Source organism: Canis lupus, chromosome 16, assembly GCF_048164855.1.
Source record: "Canis lupus baileyi chromosome 16, mCanLup2.hap1, whole genome shotgun sequence".
In the NCBI taxonomy this organism is placed as follows: domain Eukaryota; kingdom Metazoa; phylum Chordata; class Mammalia; order Carnivora; family Canidae; genus Canis; species Canis lupus.
The window spans coordinates 59,838,740-59,860,014 of NC_132853.1; the positions used below are offsets into that span (position 1 = coordinate 59,838,740).

General features: G+C 48.4%; 1 protein-coding gene and 1 long non-coding RNA gene across 5 annotated transcripts in view; one reads left to right on the forward strand and one right to left on the reverse strand.

Moving 5' to 3' along the window:
- Window positions 1-21,275, forward strand: part of RPTOR (regulatory associated protein of MTOR complex 1) — a 333,077-nt gene that overhangs the window by 167,127 nt on the left and 144,675 nt on the right. The gene's annotated exons all lie outside the window — the stretch shown is intronic.
- LOC140607284 (uncharacterized) lies at window positions 9,725-13,574 on the reverse strand. The gene is made up of 3 exons (XR_012009394.1): window positions 13,226-13,574; window positions 12,619-12,753; window positions 9,725-10,936 (listed from the first exon to the last, which is right to left on the reverse strand). It is a non-coding gene; the product is annotated as an uncharacterized lncRNA (long non-coding RNA).

A 21,275-nucleotide genomic window follows, 5' to 3' on the forward strand; every position in this document is an offset into this window, starting at 1 on the left:
CTGCACGTACATTTCTGCGTTGATGTAATGAGACTGCATTTGCAGTTTCTTTTACTTCATCTTTAGCGTTACAATAAATTTATCCTAGACCATTAGGAAACTCTTAGTAAACACCATTTGTAATGATTGCATAAGATTTCACTGTATTGATGTTTTATGTTTTATTTAACCTATGTCTAGGACTTTAGGATTCCAGTGAATAAAGGTGGGAGAGCTCAGAGCGACTCTAGGAGGGCGTCTGCCAACTTCTTCCTTATGGGGCCAGATAGGAAGTAGTTTAGGTTTTGCAGAGCCCCAGGGTCCCAGTTCCACTGATGCAGCCTGGAAGAGCCATGTGCAGTATGTACACAGATGCGTGCAGCAGTGTCCCAATAAAACTTTATTTGCAAAAACAGCAGCAGATCCTACCTTGCCAAATCGTGCTTTTGAAAATGGAACCGGGATCTTACCTGCAGATGACTGCTGTACTCATCTACTAGTCAGGAAATACCCTAAAAACAGGCCTCCTTCCCCCCCCACCCCCCGATGTAAATAAGAGGATGGCTTTTAACAACACTGCTCGTTACACAGTTGTGGAGAGTATCGTATGCTTTATACACATACTGTAGCCTTACTTTCTAGGCACAAGAAGCGTGTGTTCGTATTTGGTGGCAAGCGTATTTATGAATCTTACTTGATGATGAAGTAGTTGTTGGAAAATGTTGTTTTCTGATTTTTCTCTTCATGGTTTGCTTCAGTCTTTCTTGTTTTCAGAAACTGATATTTCAGTAATTCTGAAATGAGCAAGTGCATTATTCCCTCTAGAGGTGATTACCTTGCTCACTGTGTATATCAGTGTAGTAGAAGGGTCTGAAACATATATTTTCTTTGGCTTTTTCTATCTCTTGGATTGGTGACAGAGTGCCATTTTAAATTCATCCTGGGTATATTCGTGTAGTACTGAAAATTATAACTCAACACTACTTAATTTGCTGTGAGACTTACTGTAAAATAGATTGATGCTTATTGCATCATGTGCAGCATGTAATCGTATTGTTTATTAAAGAAAATGCTAGACATTATTTTGGATTGAACAGAGGTCAAGAAACTTGTTTCCTTCTTTTCAATTAAATTGAGGGATTTCAAGAAGTTTAAATGTTAATGACACAGGATTAATGTAGATTTATCGACATGGGAAGTCTTGCCCTCGTGTTTACCCAGCAAGACAAGGGAGAGAAGCAGTCCCCAGACAGGCAGGCAGAGCCCACATCATGCAGCCCCATGTCCTTCCCCTGAGAGCAGGACCACAGGTGCCCCCTGCCCCACAGGCTCGCCATACGGGCTGAGTTGATTCCTACGGTGGCACACTCAGTAAATGCTAGCTGCTCTTATTACCATGATCTTAACATTTCAGCCAAATGTAAGGACAAGTTGGGCACATCGTAATGACTCAGCAGAGGAGAGAGAGCTGAAACCTTAACCCCGGATGGGGAACCGCCAAAGAGAAGTCAGCTGACTCCCAGAGTAGAACGTCGGAATGCTGGGAACCAGGCACCAGGCTGCTGTCATGTGTCTGGCTCATCTCATATATTGGCCATGACATTTGCTTTGGATTTTTTTTTTAAGATTTTATGTATGTATGTATGTATGTATGTATGTATGTATTTGAGAGAGAGAGACAGTTTGTGCACAAGTGTGCACGAACAGGAGGGAGAGAGAATTTCAAGCAGACTCCACACTGAATGTGGAGCCCCATGTGGGGCTCTATTTCACGACCCTGAGATCATGACCTGAGTTGAAATCAAGAGTCAGACGCCCAACCACCTGAGCTACCCAGGGGCCCCTTGCTTTGTATTTTTCTTGAAGACTCACCTAAGACTTGATCAGAATTACTTTTAGACACATAAGTTCCTGCTGGTTTTTTTTTTTTTTTCCCCTGCTGGTTTTTGATGATGGGTTAACCGTTTGTTCTCTGTAGCATTTCCCAGAACACAGCTTCCTTGCTGGAGAACAAACTTCCTGCCTGCCTTTCAGTGTTCTTTGTGGTAGGAACTGAGTAGAATGATTCTGCCTTACTTCGCACACTTGAAGGCAGAGATGCTTAGAGACCTGCCTGAGAAGGAGGCAGTCTAGTACATCAGAGAACCAAACTGCCCTACCAGTTACTTGGTCATAATGTCCCACTTGGGATTTATTTAAATGGTTTTCCTCTTTGGAAGTCTTCACAATAAGGCCTCAGCCATGCTCTGGTCCTGCTTCTGAGCCCCACAGTAGCTTCTAGAGTCTTTCTGGTTACGTGATGAGTCACATGCCCACCTGAAGAAGGTACTTCCTCCACCCAGACCATGTACGCTCACTGTTCCAGTCTGTTGACATACACTCGTTAGGATGAGCACCATAATGTACGTGACAGAGCTCCTTTAATGAAAGGCCATATGCAGAAATCTGGCGTATGCTGCTAGGGAAGAGAACTGAAGGAGAAGGAATGACAGGGCTGATGGCTCCGACCACTCCCTGGCTCTCCGACCCCAGATCTGCTCCTTGGGCTGCCACGGGCGGTCACACTGATTCATCCTACAGGGAGTACATTTGGCAATAAGCCAGAAGTGTAGGGACCTTTGAAGACAGCTGAGACCACTAGGGAAGGGGAGAGGAGCCTGGGATGGAGACGGCAGGACAGGCGAGCACTTGAGGACGCAGGCAAGGGCAGGCTGAGGGTCGGCATTCTGGCTTGCATGTGGCTGCTTCCCCCTACCATCCTGGATGGGTACAGAGGGAAGGTGGGAGAGAAAGAAAGAAAGAAGGTGATCTCCTATCCTTCCTGGAGGAGCCTGCACCTGTAGAAGGCAGAGGAAGAATTTAGAGTGAGGAGTAGTACAACATAACAAAGGAGAACATGGGGAATGTGAGGAAGAAACAGGCAATTAGGACATAGGGAGCGTGAAGAATATGGCTAACAAAATAAGGATTGTAGCAGGTGCACTGACAAGCAGCATGGGCATGACGGACAGCGAGAGCTGGAGGTAGGGCAGGGAGTTCCCATCAAAGGGACAGAGACAGGAGGAGGGACTCACCAGTAGGACACAGTGGGAGTTGGAAATTGAAGATAGTGAAGATATCGGTTATGGAAACTATGTGTAAGATGCAGTACATTAGTCATAACCACCAAAGTAATGAAAATAGAAGGTATAATTTTCATACAAGGAGAGAAAATTTTCTCTCTAAAAGAAGGTAGAAAAGGAAAAAAGAAAAGCATGGTAAATAGAAAATGTGAAATAAGGCAGTCAAAATAAGCTTTGAAATAAAAGTGATGATGTAACTATAAGTGAGTTGAATTCATCTCTCAAAGGGCAGTGATTCTTCTGTTGGATAAAATTCACTATGATATGGCAAACAAACTATTTGAAGGGCTGAAAGTCACAGGAGGAAAGCAGTGAAATATGAAGTGAAAGAAAGTTGGAATGGCAGTTTTAATGAATCAGAGCAGAGCCTGAGATAAGACATGTTGAAAGGACAGAGAAGAGTGTTTTATGGTGAGAAGCTCAGGAGACCAAGAAGACACACCAGTATGGTTCCGTACACACCTGACAGTGTGGCCCTGAACTATGGATGATGAGGACAGAAAGAACCACAGACAAATCAGGAATGAAGATACTGAGACACCAAGGAGGTGAAGAGTAAGCAAAATAGGTAAGATTTCAGTAACAGGGTGAATTAACTGGATGTGTAGAGGCAGATAGGGTGATATAGGCAACAAACACAGCCTGCACATTTCTAGCACATGGGGCCAATTCACAAAAATAAACTGTGCTGAGCTGCAAAGGAAGCTTTAATAACCCCAGAGAGGCAGCATCGTATCCACTCTGTTCTCAGACCACCATGCAATAAAGTTGGAGCTCAGTAACAGAAAAATAGCTTGAAAAAATGTTCTGAAAACTAAAAATCTTACTCTTAAAACCGTTAAAGAGGGAGTGCTTTAAAAAATATTGTGAACTACTCAAAGCTGGATGATGGCAATAGCAGTGCTTTTCTTATCTGTGGGATAGAACTAAAGCAGGCTCAGATTTAGGACATGTAGTCAGAAAACAAAGATTAATATTGAAGAAAAACAAAATGTTCCCCCTATAGAGCCAGGGGGGAACATAATGTGCAGAAAGAAGATCCTTGGAGGCAGAGGCAGCCCATAACTGTTCACAGTGTCCCAGACCCTAGCATGTCTGGCCAAATCCCCAGAATTCTACCATCGGGAGGGGGATCCTGGAGTTCCCACTCCTGTCTATGCAAGCTTGGATCCGTGCTCTCATTGTCAGCTCCTCTTTCAAGTGAGCCTGGTGACAGGTTCCCAACATTCCGACGTTCTGCTCTGGGCGTCAGCTGACTTCGCTTTGGTTTTTCCCGATCCAGGGTTAAGGTTTCAGCTCTCTCCTCTGCTGAGTCATTACGACTTGCCTGACTCGTTCTTATATTTGGCTGAAATGTTAATGTCATGGTAATAAGAGCAGCTAGCGTTTACTGAGTGTGCCACTGTACAAGTCACAATCAGCTCGTACAGAAGGCCTGCGGGACAAGGGGAGGACATGAGTGCACGGCTAGTAACTGGTAGGGCCAGGATTCAAATCCAAATGGACATTGGTGCAGGTTCTGCCTGCCTCCTGTCTTCTGCTGACTGCCTCTCTCCTTTTTTCTTTTTTTTTTTTTTTAAGATTCATTAGAGAGAGAGACAGAGCATGAGTCGGAAGGGCAGAGGGAGAGGGAGAGGAAGAGAGAATCTCCAGGAGACTCCTCATGACTGCAGAGCCTGACACAGGGCTTGATCTCAAGACCCTGAGATCATGACCTGAGCTGAAACCAATAGTCAGATGCTTAACCGACTGAGCCACCCAGGCGCCCTTCCTCTCTCCATTGCTGTCATTTTTCTTCCTAGTGCTGGTTCTTGTCTTGCTCCTTTTCTTTCACTTTGGAGGTGATATGGAGGGAGCAGAGATCCATGTTTAAGTAAAGGTTTTAGAGATTCACCTAACTTGGGGAAAGGCTACACTGAGTTCTTTAGCAAACATCATGCTTGGTGGAGAAACTTGAGACAACTTCCCTTTAGGCTGGGAATAAGGTAAGCATCCTCTCTGACACTACTGCCTTGCTAGAAGTCCTGGCCACCAATAAGACAAGTAAGTGATAGTAGAAAAACACAAAAATGTATAGTTATCTCTGTACAGTATGGGTCATCTATCATATTCCATCAGTTGTAGGGTACACATTTTCATATTCGAACATCTCTGAGATCTAGTGCTGTCTTACAGTAAATTACATGCCTGTTTAATTGGCAGCATACTTTCTGTCTTAGTGGTATGTGGAAATGTTTGTAAGAGTCCTCTCAGAGACACACACTATGACCTTTCTCATCTCACTGTTTGTGACATGAACTAACCGAAGTTGCAGCACTAGGGAATCATGGGTAAAATATCAGGTAAGCAGCAGGTAGAGTTGGTGAACAAGGTTTATATATACCATAGTTATATAACTGATCTCAAAGTCATAATAGTATTTATGGATTTTAATTTGAAAAGCCTAAATTGTATGGTCTTTATCTTTAAGACCAGAAAAAAGAAAAGCACATTAAACTATAAGTAAAAGAAACTTTAAAAAAAAAAAAAAAAAAGTAAACAAAAAATGCACTAGAAAAATCTAGAAACCCATGAAACTAAATCATAATTTTTGAAAAGTTCAGTAAAACTGTTAAATTCTCTTTGGTGGGATGCCTGGGTGGCTCAGCAGTTGAGCACCTGCCTTTGGCTTGCTCAGGGCATGATCCTGGAGTCCTGGGATCGAGTCCCACATCGGGCTCTCTGCATGGAGCCTGCTTCTCCCTCTGCCTGTGTCTCTACCTCTCTCTCTGTGTCTCTCATGAATAAATAAATAAAATCTTGTAAAAAAAAAATTATCTTTGGAATGGCCAAGACCAGAAGGGAGACACAAATTACCTGTATCAGAAGTAAGAAAGGGGGCATCACTACAGATCCCACAGGCATTAAAAGGGTTATAAAGGAATCCTTTTATGTATAAAGGGCTTTATTCCAATAAATTCTACATCTGAGATGTAGTGGATGAAAGACACAAATTACCAAATCTGGCACAAGAAGAAAGAGAAAATCTAGAGTTTATACCTCATAAAGAAGTTGAATTACAGTTAAAAGCCTCACAAAGAAAACTCTAGGCCCTGATATTATTACTGATGAATTCTCAAATGTTTAAGAAAGAAATAATACCAATTCTTATACAAACTCTTTGAGAAAGTGAAACAAGGGGCAACATTTTCTCATTCCAGAGGCTAACTTTACCCCGAAAACTAAAGTCAAGCAAAAACTGTATAAGGGAGGTGGGGGGAAGAACTTACATACCAGGATTCCTCATTAACATAGATATAAAAATCCTTAACAAAATATTAGCAAGTGAAGTCTGTGAATACATAGAGAAAGGATAAAGTATGAGAATCAAACAAGGTTTATTTTGGGAATGGAAGATTTGTTTAACATGTAACAAATCAATACATTATTATTAATGTATTTACTCTCCTTTTCCAGAATAAGAAAAACTATATGATCATTTCAATAGATGCATAAAAAGCATTCGACAAAATTTGATACCCATTCATGATAAATCAATTCAGCAAACTAGGAATGGAAGTGAATGTTCTCAAGCTCCTAAAAGGCATGTAGGAAAAGCCTGTAGCTAACTAACACTGTACTTAATGGTGAAAGGTTAAGTGTTTTTCCTGGAAGGTTGGAAATAAAACTAAGGTGTTCATTCTCACCATTACTTTTCAGTATTGTACTAGAAGTTCTGATTGTTGCAGTAAAGATACAGAAAAATAAACAGGCATGCAGATTGGCAAAGAAAACTGTTCACAGACAGCAGGATTATGTATATAGAAAATCATGCAAAATCTACAAAAACATTGCTGGAACTAATAATTCATTGTAGCAAGGTTTTAAGGTATAAGACCAATACCCCCACACCAGCCGCATTTCTATATAGTAATGATAAAGGTTGGAAATTGAAATTTAAAAATATGATTTGCTGTGGCATCAAGATTCTGAAATACTTGGGATGAATTTAACAAAATATGTACCAGACGTGTGCACACAACATACAGAAAGAACATGACTCAGAGAAAGACTCACATACTCAGAATTTCACTGTACTTAGGGAGTAAAAAAGTTTTTTAAACCTATTCAACTTGATCTATAGATTCAGTTCAGTCCCAGTCAGAATCCTATTTTTTAATCCATTTTTTATTATTTATTTATTCATGAGAGACCCAGAAAGAGAGGCAGAGACACAGGCAGAGGGAGAAGCAGGCTCCATACAGGGAGCCCAGCGTGGGACTCGATCCCAGGTCTCCAGGATCACGCCCTGGGCTGAAGGCGGCGCTAAACCGCTGAGCCACCGGGGCTGCTGCCCCAATCCCTTTTTTTTTTTTTTTTTTTTTTTAGAAGAAATTGACAAGTTGATTTTAAATTCTATGTAGAAATGCAAAGGGTGAAGCTGAAACAACTTTGAAAAGGAGGCACGTTGGTTTATTTCAAGAGTTAATATAAAGTTGCAGTAATCACGCCTGTAGTACTGGCATAAGGACGGCCATAAAAATCTGTGGAACAGAATACAGAGTACAGGTGTAGACCTACACGTATATGACCAAATTGATTTTGGACAGAGGTACCAAGGTAATCTGATGGAGAAAGGATGGTCTTTTTAACAAACGGTACTAGAATAATTGGCTGTTCATTCAGGAAAAACAAAAACCTTCACTCTTATTTTATGCTATGCAGAAAAATTAACTTCTGATCTTATACAAGATGAAACTATAAAACTTAAAGTGCAAACATAGGAGAAATTGTTGATAATTTTTTAGTCAGGACCCAAACAACACAAACCATTCAAAAAATTGATCAGTTGAAGTTCATCAAAATTGAAAGCTTCTGCTGTTGATAGACAGTGTTGACATTGTTAATTGGAAAGATTTACAATACGTGTCTGACAGAGACCCATATAGACGATATAGAAAGACCTTTAAAAAGTCAAGAATACAACCCAAATTTTAAATAAATAACCAATGACTGGAATAGATGCTTTGCAGAGGAGACACATGAATGGCTGATAGACACGTGAAAGGTTCACGGTGTGTTGTGGAAAATGTAAAACCATCCAGAGCTTTTGTACTTCGCCAGTGGGGATGCAACATAGTACAGCCGCTTCAGGGATGTGATGTTAAACATACAGCCCGTCAATTCAACACCTGCGTATTTACCTGAGGGAAGAAACCCTCTGTCCACAAAAGGATGTGCACATGAGTGTTCCTAGCAGCTTTGTTGATGATGTCCCACTCCTGAAACAACCATCAGCGGGTGAACAGATAATCAGATTGTGGTCCGTCCACACAACATGTTACCTCTTACCAAGGAAAAAGAGCAAGCTGTTGATAACAGCATGAATGAATCTTAGAAACATTGTAATGATTGAAAGGAGGTGAACACAGAGGAGTGCATGGTTCGTGGTTCCTTGAAGTTCCCAGAAAGACCGACTAAACCGCAATGAGATAAAGCAGATGGGGTTTGCGGGGCAGATGTAGGGCTGGGATCGGTGGGAAGTAGGGTGGCACAGTGCCTTGGGGGGAGGTCCTGCTGGTGGCCACACAGAAACATATCTATCTAATGCTTCAGACTCTAATCTTAAAGTGGGTACATCTTATTGTATGCAAATTGCACCTCATGAAGTTGATTTAAATGTCTCTAAGCGCATAGTGTTCAGTGCAAAAATAAGAAACAGGCTTGGATTTAAACCACAGTGCTCTTTGGTGAATTGAACACAAAAGACATATATAAACTTAAGTTTACACATATGCTTAAATCAAAATATGGAAGGACATACATATCACGTGTGTGCCTGTAGGGTGTTGAGAAGGGCCGGGGATGAAGGGGGGAAAAATAAGAGATGTGCCCCAGCGGTAACACATTCCATGAATGGCGGATGAATGGTAGACTCTGAGCAGCTCCTCAGAGTCACACATGTGACACGCTGGCTGGACGGCCCTTTGTGAAAGGCTGCACTTTAAAATCACGTCTCCTTCTATTTCTCTTAAATACCAGCTGACCGTATGACAGTGCTGTCCCGAGGCTCAGTGTCATCAATAATGCTAAGATAAGCTAAGAAATTATAGAGTTACGGCCTAACTGACCTATTAGACCAAATCTCAGGCATGTGAGGCCTTTGGAAAATCGCTCATTTCCCTAAGAAAAAAGTGTTTTCTTAAGTTTTTTTAAAGGGCAGATTGCCTTTTTAATTTTGGTGCATGTTGGAGCTTATCTAACTTGTAGTAATTTACTCCTGGCTCCTCTCCTCTCTTCTCCAGTGTTCATCTAACAAGAAAACCAGGGAATGCATTGTCTCAGATGGGATCTTGCAGGCAGTTTAGTGAATCCAAGAGTCTTTTGTGAGAGTTCGAATGCACCGGAATGTAGTATGGATGGAAGATGCAGGGTAGCAGGCATGAACAGGATATTCTTTTAACATAACAGGACTGTTCAGAAGAGAATAAAGATTATGTGCAGCTCAGCTCACAGTGGGGTTCTCGCAGCCACTGAGTTATTGACATAATTCCAGGACATCAACTTTGGCTGAAGTGATCCTCATAACATAGATGGCCCTCCCAGCCCCGCTCGCCACCCCTCCAGCCCTCCTAGCCCTCCTGGTTATCCTTGGCCAATGGGAGGAAAGCCGTTTGTCTTCTGGTGTTTGGATACCATCATCACCATGTTCCAAATTAGTTTTAATCCTTATTTGAAATCCTACCTGCAGAGCAACTGAATTACATCATATTTGATAAAACAGTGACTTGTTAACTATTTATTTGCCTATCTGTATCTTACTAAACTTCTGGGTATTTTAGTGGTACTTTGACTTCTTATCTGGTTTGTGTGTCTGAGTAGGCATGTGCCCCCACGTGTAATCAGTAATACACAGCCACGTTGCTCTCAAAAGCGTTAGCACACAGCTGCGTGTTTTATAGTGGACGTTCATGACCATTATGGACACGCAACAGCAATCATTGGATTAGTTTATGTTGAAAACCGTTTCTTTCTCATTGTTTTCGTGCTAGGATAGGATCGATGGTCCTTCCTGAATAGCCTCTTTTGGATTCCAGAGTCATGTCACCATGTGAAAACCATGCAGACAGCACCGTGGTGTCCCCAGTTTAAAAATGGTGTCAAAGAAGCCTCGGGACATCAGCCTCTCTGGTCTTCTTGCTCCTTGTCATTTGTGCCCTTGATGTTTACGTACTTGATGTGGAACCGTGTAAACCAGATGCAGAGACCCTTTAAGTCGCTGTGAGGCTGGGCGTCAAGCCTTGGTGTTTGGTGCCGTCAGCTGGTTGTTGGGACAGCCTGAAGTTTGCTTATTCTTCGGTTGAAATAACAGCTTCTTTGGAATGCCCATTCTGTTCCAAGTAGCTTAAAAGTACTTGGATTATAAAGATTTGTGAGACAGAGTCCCTGTCCTCTGGGAAGACAGTCTGCAGGGAGACACACATCCTTCTCAGTGCTGCCCTTGGAATGAAAAGGACATTGAACCAGCTTCCTTCTGCTTGCCTCAGAGGCAGGCAGCATCGTCCGTGTTGGGTATTGTCAATTCTAACCCTCCAGAGATGAGTGAAATCCCACCGCTCAGTGAGAAGGTAGACACAGCGTTCTGAGCAGATGTCCGGGTCATAGGCTCAAACCTGAACTGGATGGTGAACAGTCCAGCGTGGCAGAGACCCTGAAGTCTGAGGAAAGGGATGGTGACCCTGAACCGAGAAAGAGGGCGAGGTCCACGAACATGAGGCTCAGGAGCGGGTCTTACTCTGTAGGCAGCATCTGCTCTGTGATGACAGCAGGTGCGGCACTGGTTTGGGATCTGGTCTCTAGAGCCAAGATTCAGAAGACATGCATGTACATCAGCAACAGGGTAGCCCAGGCCCTGCTGGGCATGGGCGCAGGTGCTTGGGCACAGGGCAGCCTCCCCAGTGTGGCCATGACCCGGGAGGCTCCCAGCTGGCCCTCCGCAGCCCCACCCACAGGGGAGGGCACAGAGCTTACAGGTGTAACTCAGAGGGCGCTCCCTGTCATTCTGATGCCCTCCTCTTATTAGAAAACACACAACTAGGAAACAGCCGCATTATACACGCGGGACAGGGCAGGTTGGGGCATTCGACTTGGAAGGTCTGAGTGCCAAGGAGGAGGTAGGAGGAGGCCTTGGCTGCAGACCCTTAGCTAAGTCAGGAGGAGCAAGAGAGAGGGCGCTGAACCCAGCAGACCACGTGGGAGGCTGGATCATCTGTAGGTTTCCTGTGGGTCTTCTGTGGGTCATGGAAGCTTTCTATTTTAGGCACGAGAAGCAGGGGGTGTATGACAGGACGAGAGGGGAGTTTCAGCAGGGGCCAGTTCAGCGGAATTCAGTATTCCAGTGTAGATGGGCTGGGATGACTGGCAGGGAGAACAGAGAAGAGGGTGGGAGCACATCCCTTGGGCAGGGAGGGAGGCAGCCAGAGGGGAGGAGCGGAAGACCACCAGCCCAGAGAGTGGGGCTGTCAGAGAACAGGGGGTGACGGATCCCTCAGCCTGAGAGCCCGAGAGGCCACTGCAGTTGACGATTAGGGGGTCACTGGTCACCAGTGCTGTTTCTGGAGGGCTGTTGGGGCCATCATCAGAACATGACAGGTTGACTTGAGACCAGACAGGCTGCTTTACTGGAAGTCAACTGGAAATGGGGGAGAGGCAGACATCCGTGAGAGGAAGATGCGAGATGGAATGAGGTCTGTTAGCTGGTTTGGTTGCACTTGTAGACGGGGAGGTAGCTCTCTGATAGGAGGAAGCCGTTGAGGAGAGTGTGTAACAGCACACAGTGGGGCCCTGCTGCTGGCCTGGGAAGCAGGTGCTACCTGAGGTGGGCCTGGGGCCCTCGGGGCAGGGCTGGGTGGCATGAGGTCCACTGGCCCTGGGAAGCCACACTTCGTGGTGACACACGCTTAGAATAAAAACAAGAACAAACAAAACCCAGCTGTTTGGGTTGCTCTGTGGGTGATGATTGGTCGAGAAGGACGTTGTGGATTTGGGGGAGAGTGGAGTTAGAATGGTTGAAGAACTTCTGGACCAAATTGGGCCGGGAGAGACAGGCCAAGGGGACCAGTTTGAAAACCCGGGAACCAGGGGACAGAAGATGGGGATGGAGGTGGGGGTGTGGGAGAGCACGTGGAGGTGGCGAGGGTCCAGTGGGGATGTGGCTGGCCTCTCAAGGGCTTCAGGGCATTGGAGGAGTCCTGGGAGGTGGACAGGGAAGGACCTACCTGTGTGGGGTGGGTCCTTAGTGTGGTGTTGAATTCGGGGAGGAAGACGGAGGTTACTGAATGGTGGAGAACCAAGTAAAGGCAGACTCTAGGGTCAGGGCAACGGGAAGTGACTTGGAAGACAAGACAGGAGGTGGGTAGAAAAAACGAGCAGAGGACAGTCGCGGGATGGGCTGGCACGGCTCAAAGGAAGAAACTATTTTTTTAAAAAAGAAAGAGTTGAAACCTTATGTTAGAAGGGAGAGTGCAGGGGCGCCCACCTGGCTCAGCGGTGGAGCCTCTGTCTTTGCCTCAGGTCGTGATCCCAGGTCCTGGGAGCGAGTCCTGCATCGGCCTCCCCACCGGGAACCTGCTTCTCCTTCTGCCTATGTCTCTGCCTCTCTCATGCTGTGTCTCTTGTGAAAAAATAAAATAAAATGATTTAAAAAAAGAGTGGAAGTCGAGAGCATAGACCCTACCTACTGCTCCTGAAGCACCAGGGCCACACCGAGAGTGCGGGGTTTGGGGTGCGGGGAGCGTCAGGCAGCTACGTGAGGGTGCCCAGGGCGGTGAGCATTTCACAGGCAGCACGAGGGCTGGGTGGCACGCTCAGGAAGTTCGAGGAGCAGTGAGGGCCAGGGTCTGGGCACAGGGATGAGGTGGCAACCCTAAGCTTCCCCTAGAAGCTTCCGGAGAAGTTGGCAGTCGAGGCTGCAGGGTCCACCATTCCCAGCCACAGAGAGGCCGATGGAGCCACCTGACCAGGGAGGCCCCACGTCCCCATCGCATGAACAGAACTGCCCCGCAGCCGAGGCCCGGAGGCTGTGCCTTCCAGTCCACGCTGCCCTGCCGACTCTCCCTGTCCTCACGTCAAACCGCAACTCTTACCAGTAGACGTTCTGCTGCAAATCTAAGTTCTTGCTAAAATTAATTATCAGATGAGGGTTTTAGGCTTTTTTGTCACCCCCGTATCTTGAGGGCGATACACTGTCCCTTGTGAACGCAGCCTCTCTGTTAGTCCCGAGGGCAGCTGGCACCAAGCCGTCGGATGCTGGAGCCTGGAGGACGACGTTGGCCACGCGGGCATATTTACGTCCTTCCTTTGCAGGATGAGCACCAGACGGGGCTCCGGTGACTTCGGATATTATCTGTGGTGTCGAGCAAGAAGATCCGCCCTCATGAGCCGTCTCTAGTACCTCCATTTCCACGTGCTCCCCGATCCCCCCTGCCCCCCAGAAACTAAGTAGAAAAGGAACAGAAGACGAGGGTAGAGGGACAGAGTGAGCGCAGGACACATGTGTGTGAGAACAACTGGGGTCGGGGACTCCCACCTCTCCCCAGGCTGGGTGGCGGAGCTGCTGTCGGGGCCTGGGGCGTGCTTTGTCCCCAGCCTCCTCTCGGTGATCACCCTTCAGCGGCTTCAGCAATGCAGGTCTCGACGCGACACTGTCTGCAGGAGCCTTTATGGTAGCACAGCCCCGCCACGGGGCCCGGCCGCGCTCCCCCGGGGCCCCGACACGACGCCGGGTACCGCTGCGGAATGGGAGCCCCGCCTGCGCTCTGCCGCCTGACCCCCGACCCCCGCGAGGGCCGTGGGAGAAAGTGGGCAGGGTGCTGGGGTGCCGCGGCGGTGTCTCCTGGTGTGGGGTTAATACGTGGGCTGGCTGTCGCCGGGGTTTTTCCTGTGAACGCGGGAGAAGCAGTCATTTCAAATGTCTCTTTTATGGGTTGGTGTTTCTTGTGTCTGTCCCCCCCACCCCCCCGAGCTTGGAGCTTGCTGGAAAGGGCCTCCCATTACTTTGATTCCTGTCTGTGCTTTGCTCAAGGCCTGCACCCAGGGTGCCCCGTACCCCAGATGTTACGGGCATGTTCCGGGACCATTAACCGAAGCCCAGCCTGGCATCTGCTCTGCCCGCGGAGCTCACGCTACCCTCGCTACGGGCCGGCTGCTGCTGCCTTGGGTGCACTTCCCAGGCACGGCCGCCCTCTCCTGGGGGTGCTCTGAGCAGACGGCCGGGTACGTGTGGTCACTGTGGGGCTGCCAGTGAGTTGTTCCTGGAGGACAGCCGCACGCACGTGTGCTGTTGTGCAGCGGCCCTGTCTTCAGATGCTGTGTGACCCCACTGGGCCGTCCTGGTGGAAGGCGGCACTGCTCCAGCCGTGCCCTCTCCTGCCACACCGGCCGGCGACATGGCCATGCCAAGCAGGTGCACGGGCTCTTCTCAGGGTGGGTCAGGGCCGAAGCTGCACCTCTGCCCGCATCTTTCTGCCTGTCTGCTCACAGGAGCGCTCATGTTGTGCTAATTGGGAAAAATCTCAAGTGTTAGAAGGGCTTTCATCCTGTTGGTGTTGGAGGACACCAGGACATCCTAGAAACCAGGGGCTCTGGGACCCTGACGACCATTCTGGTCCCGTCTGTCCCTGTTTGCAAGCGCATGTCTGTGATGCCCAGGGTCCTGAAAGACCACGTGCGGTGTCTGTGTCCTCCTGCCCTCGTCTCGGGGGGTGACCAGTGAGACCGTGGCTCAGCGCTTCTGCTGCCTACGTGTGACCTTTATAATGTTGATTGCACAATGCTCGTCACCTATGAGTGCTTCCCATATGGCTTCACGTGTGTGTTTGCTAATAGGCCAAGGACCAGTCAGAGCCGACATGATGCACAAACGTGGCTGTGTTACCGATAAGGAACCAGATGCGCAGCGTGTGGCCGAGCAGACCTACAGCTTCATTTACAGCAGAGCTAAATGACGTACAGGTTCCCTGATCCCAAACCCCCTGTTCTAGCCGTGGCCCCGCCGCCTGCCTTATACATGTGACCTGATGTTGCTACACAAGTGTCCTCTTAATTAACACTGTTCTGGCGTTCACCTGAGAACCAGCTTTCCTTTGGGGACGTTGCAGGCCTTCTGGTCCTTACAGAACAGCGTGCTGCCCATTTGGAGCTGTGGGGCTTGTGTTTCATGGCAGAGGGTATCAGAGGCCCCAGAGAAATCAAGGAGGGGGCATCCCAACCATGGGGAGTTGGCAAGCCCTTAGGTCTTGTGCTTTCAGGTTCCTCTCTCCTTGACCGAACCGTTGTGTGTGCACTGTCCCTCTCTGCTGGGGTCACTCTGCCCGTCCTCACACTTGCTCACTGACGGTGCCACCCCGCCACAGACTCTGGTCCAGCACGGGGGGGGGGGGGGGGGGGGGGGTGAGCGTCCCGGTCGTCCCCTGCAGATGCAGAAACGGACTAGCCCATGCTCCAGCCTCCTACGTCCTCCTCTGGCTTCAGCCGTTTCCCTTGTACTGTTTGTTCAGATTCCTTCTTGTTTCTCGTCCCTTCTGCCTGTTATTACTCTCCTGTTCTCTTCACCTGAGTCCAGGCCCCTGGCGCTGTCATCCTCTCTGCCTCTTCTGGGCGAGCTTGAAAATGTGGAGAGCGGCTCAAGTGCAGCAGAAGCAGGGCCCAGCGTTGGCGTTCAACCTGACAGTGTCAGGCTCAGCATGGCCCGCCCGCGAGTGTAGAGTCTCAGGGTTTGGAGGTAGAGTCAGCACTGTCCCCCATATTTACTCTTCCAACCGCACGGCCCCAAAATGCATGTCGATGCCAGAGCGCCAGGGTGGGCCTTTGTTCCCGCGTGGTCTCCTGCACAGATAGCATTAGAGTTCATGCATTGAAAGGGAGGAGATGAGGAAAAATCATCCAGAGTGCCACCTACCTAGCGAATTAACCATTTCTATTTTCCTATATTCCTTTATACTTCTTATCTGTACATGTGCATAATTGTCCTTAACTGGAGTTAGATATATTTTGTATTTTGTTTTTAAAATTTAAGATTATCATTTTACATCGTTAACCAGTATTTTACTCTCAACTGTAGTATTCCATCATGTTTATAGACCATATTATTTAAAGCATTTCCCTGTTTCTGTAAAACTAAAGTATTTGCAGGTGTCCTTCCCCCCCACCCCCCCACCCCCCGTTCATCCTTACAGTGCACCACCGAGCTTTTGCCTCTTTTGGACTGTTTTCTTAGAATACATTCCTGGGAATGGGGTCAGTAGGTCAAAGCGTAGAGCTTGTGATGTCAGTTGCCAAACTTCTTCACCAAAAGGTTGGACTAATTTATGCCGCCCCGAATCTCACATACGTGGAAATGCTGTTTCAATGCAATCTTATTTTTTATTTTCAGAGACAACGTGTTCCTTACTCTGCACAGATATTCTGGTCACATGGTAGCTCCTTGACGGACTGCCAGACTTTTTCACGGCGGCTGTACTGCTTCGTGTCCTTACCAGCAGCACATGAATGCTCCCGTTTCCCTGCATCCTTGAGATGACTCGTTGTTACCATCTATCCAGATCTCGTGTGTGTTTTTTCACTGTGGTCTTTTTTTCTTGTTGAGTTGCGGGGGTTCTTTATATATTCTAGATCCTAGACCCATATGAGACATATGTTTTGCAAATCATATTTGCAAATGTTTCTCCCATTCTGTGGGTCATCTTTCCACTTTCTTGATGGTGTCCTTTGATGTGGGAAACTTCTCCAACTTAGCTGCTTTTTTCTCTTGTTGCTTATACTTTTGATGTCATATTCCAAAGTCATGAAGGTTTATGCACCTGCATTTCTTTTTGAGAGGATTTTTTTTTTTTTAATAGTCTTAGCTCTGACATTTAGGCCTTTGATCCATTTTGGGTTAATTTTTGTAGATGGGATGGAAAAGTCGTAAAGAAGCTTACCTTGGACTCTTGAGTCTGTTTTTTACACTGAGAACGCCTCCTGCAGGCGTGGCAGGAATATTACTGGAATGTCTTTGGAACTGTGTAAAGAAAAGGTAAATTCTCTTCTTGGTGTAGACTATGGCTGGGGTTAGCTTAATGTGTAGGAACCTAAGATACAAATTCATTATTCAGTTTATCACCCGGGGAGGGGGGGAAACTAATGCCGTTTGTACCTCCTCCATAAACGTTTACATTTTTAGTATCATGATTATGTAACATCTCTGACGAGTATTTTTTTTTCTCCTGGATTAATCAAACTGCCAGTGTACTTTTACAACCACACAGAATGACACTTTTTCTGTGCCCCAGGATGTCAGGGCCAGCCTCTTCTCTGCGATGTATATTGGGAGTAGCTATTAGGATCCTGTTTTTAGTGGCAGGTGAAAATTGGTGTCAGAAAATCAGCCTGCCTTAGGTGATGGGAACAGGCTTCTCCCAGCCAAACCTTGTGATCCAGCATACGGAGCAGGAGAGTCACGACCCTTGTGCGCCTGGTGCCTCCTGAGGGTCGTGGAAAGCAGCAGTTACAGAAATCACAAAGATCACACCTTTCAATGTGTTCTTTCCCCCATTTTAATGTCCCTGTGCTGGTTTTTTCATCACATTCCTCCACGTACTGCAAACCATGAGAAGAATGTCCACTCGGGACTAGGACTCGAGGCAAGGAGGCGGCTCGCGAGGGCAGTGGACATGCTTCTCTCTGTCACCTCCAGGAAGAAGCAGACCACAGTGCACTGTTCCTTGGGCTGGCCGCTGTCCACAGCTTGTACCCCCAGACAAAACCAGGCCTTACACGTGGCCCCAGTGTGGTCTCCGGAGAAGCAGGGCCATGGGTTTATGTGGTGATGCACATCCCATCCCCATGGCCACAGCCAGCCCCTGCCTGGACCATAGCCCGAGCGATCACGCAGGACCAAGCAGAGAGCTTGAAGCCTGGTTTGCGAGTGTATGCTGCAGTGAGCTGGCTTTCCACTTATGAGTATAGACTTCTGCCTATAAAAATACCAAAATCATGCACAAGTTAGTGACACTAGGTCACAAGCCATCATTGTCCTCAGCTTGTCTGGTGTCTTGTTCTTGCAACCAGGGAAACAGGCACCCTTGTGTCTCGTGAGCAGACCCACACTTGGCGTCTGGCAGCCCCGAGGGGAGACTCAGGGTCAACTGGGCCTTGTTGGGGCAGCATCGGTGTTCATTCATGCTTCCTCGGTGCCTCCGTGTACGTGAGTGGGAAGGGGGTGGTGCCATTCTGATGCAATCAAGATTTTCCTGTGTGAACACAGACGTTTGAAATCCTGTGGGCCCCAGAGGCTGCTCCTTCCTGATGGTGGGGTCCGTCTGCTTCTGGAAGCCTTTGGGCAGGTTTGAAGGGTGAGGTCCCAAAGCCGCTGACCTGACACTACCTAATGCACACACCGGGAGCACAGCCAGTAAAATCAGGAAGTGCGACCAAGTGAGTGCCCTCAGCTGGTTACGGAGCTCGAGGACAGGTGATGTATCAAGCGTGTTACGGGACACAGTCTGTGCAGAGAAGGTTATTGGAAGACCAGCACCATCTCACTTGTTGGCTGCCGGCATGCCAGGAGCGAGCTCAGTCTCAGCAGTGCTCGTCCTCGCCCCCGCCCCCCTGGAGCATCTCCTGGTGGCTCAAGGGTCAAGCACGGAGGAGCCGGTGGGCACCTGGACTTCATTTCCTTGGCTCGGCCTGACATCTCTACAGCTCGTCTGCTCTAGAGAACTCCCTGTCTCGAGTAAGCTCCGCGTGCCCCTGGCTCGATTCCCTGCACATCCCCAGCACTGTTACCACCATGTCCATCTGCTTCTATTAAGTTAATAGGCACAGACTCACGGTTCATAAAGCAGCTGAAATATCTGGTACTTATCAGTCCACTTAATTGACAAATGTTTCTCTCACAAGAAATTAAAATCATGTTGGTGCTATTAATGTTTAGAAACATATTCTGGGCGATCTGCTTTCCTCGAGCGTAACCGGAGGCCCGAGTGGAGGGAGGCACGGAGGGAGAGCTTCAGTGTCGGTGCGGGTGGGGGATGCGCCTGAAAACCACTGCGATTTCCATCTAGGGGAAGGCACCCGAGTCGACGGCGGGGTGCAGCCGGGCGCACAGCTGTTGGCCAACTGGCGTGTCAGCCGCCATCCAGGCTAGGACGGGACTCGGGATGTGGTGTCCTGCGAGGCATTTGGCAAAGACGAATGGGATGGGCATGCTTTTCATTTCTTTCCTGATTCTGCTGCCTGGGGTCCCATGGGCCATCCCATCAGTGTCCAGCCCGGCCCTTGGGCCTCCCTTGCACAGCCAGGGGTCCTCTGCTTCTGTCCTTTGTCCTGTTTTCCCTGATGGACATGTTCTCTCCTGATACCCAAGAAGAATCAGCGAGTTCGACTTCTGAGTCTGGGTTCAGTCGCCTTGGCCCACATGGGCATGCGTGGCATGTGGGTCCGTTGGAGGGCACTCAGGTCCGCCGACTAGCTGGCTGGGTGTTTTCAGGACCTTCTGAACCTCGGCCTTCTCCCCCAAGAAATGGGATGATGATGGCAAGCATGTAAGTGGCCGCAGGAGTCGCATAGGAAGTGGTGCTGTAATCCTGGGCAGGGCGGCCATGGAGTGGTATGTGCTGTGTGGTGGCTGGAGGGGTACAGTCTGTCCTGTTGTGTCCCTGCTGTCAGCTCGCAGCTCCCACCGTGCACACACAACCACTTTCCTTCGTCCCCACACTGTGCACCCCTCCCCACGAGCTAACCTGGTGCCACTGGAAACAATTCAGATTTTGTTAAGAGTTAGAACTTGGCAGATTTCAAATACAGGGGCTTACTCAAAAGAGGCTCGTACCTGTGGGTATTTTAGGAGTAGATTCTGCTCCACGTGGCCCCGGTTGGGAGCTCGGCAGCACCTGGGAAGTTCAGCATTCCCTACGAGACACAGAGCAGCCTCGCCTGCAGCAGAAGCCTGGAGAAGCAGCTCCCTGCTGCCGGGCTGGACAGCCCAGGGGACTGGACGTCTGACCCGACACCCAGCTGTGGTCATGCAGACAGGTGTTTTGGTTTCAGGACGAAGGAAGTTCAGGTGTGTGTGACTTGGGGCAGGCCTCTGTGACACACTTACAGGAGGAACCTAGGGCTGGTACGTCCATCCTGGTCTCCAGGAATCTCTGAGACTCCTTCCAGCCCGTTTCTTCTGTCACGTGTGTTCAAGAGTAGACTCAGACCTGGTGCGGGGCCGCCAGGCGTGCAGCGGTTTCAGCAGCGTCTTGCAGTGACATCGGTTTCCGTGCCCATAGTAGGGACTGGCTGACTCTAAAGTGACCCATGACAAGCCGCCCGTGTAGCTGGCGAGCTCTGCTTGTCTCTGCATATCAGTGGCTTGTGAGTTTAAGTAAAGTCAGCGCTTGTGAAGCTGCCAGTGGGTGGCCAGTGGGAAGGAGCCTGGTGCTGCACACCCTCCCGACCTGACTCACGGAGACTGTGTGGCCTGTGTCTCCTCCATGCTGTGAACACAGGCCCCGACAGGCCCTAGAGTGAACTTCTGGATGCAAAGGACAGACTAGGGTCAAGGGGTAGCTTCTTAATACAGAGAGAGCACATGGAGGGGCCGGAAAGAAACAGGATAAGAATAAACATGGTAGACAATTGTAATTTAAGTGTCTGGTTCTTTAATGAAAAAGAATCCCTTGATGTTTCCCTACATTTAACTTTGTGTCTGCCACAGGCCACCCTTTATCCTAGACAAAGATGGATAAGCCCCAGGTGCTGTGTGTGAACACAAACAGGTGAATTTCGTGAAAAACCTTCCCTCTTGGCCATGGAGCGCCGTCTTCTCATGATGCTCTAGTGCCAGGCCTCACGGGATCACAGCCACAACTGGCGTCCTTTACCTTCCCTCTGCATCGCTGGCCGGTTTTCCACGGCACTGGAAGAAGCCTGCTAAATCAGAGCTGTGCTGCGGGACTCTCGGCTCTCGTGGGGGCCCCGGGTGAGTGGGTCGGAGCCCTGGGTGCCTGTCCTCCGAGGTGGCCCCTTCCTGACTCAGCAGGGCTTCCTCCGGGTGGGTTTTCTGCTTTTGCAGCCTAGTACAGTGGCTTCTCCACCAGAGGCAGCTGCTCATGAGCACAGGGGTGAGCCAGGGGGAAGAGGGGTCCTCCCTCAGAGTTCCACATT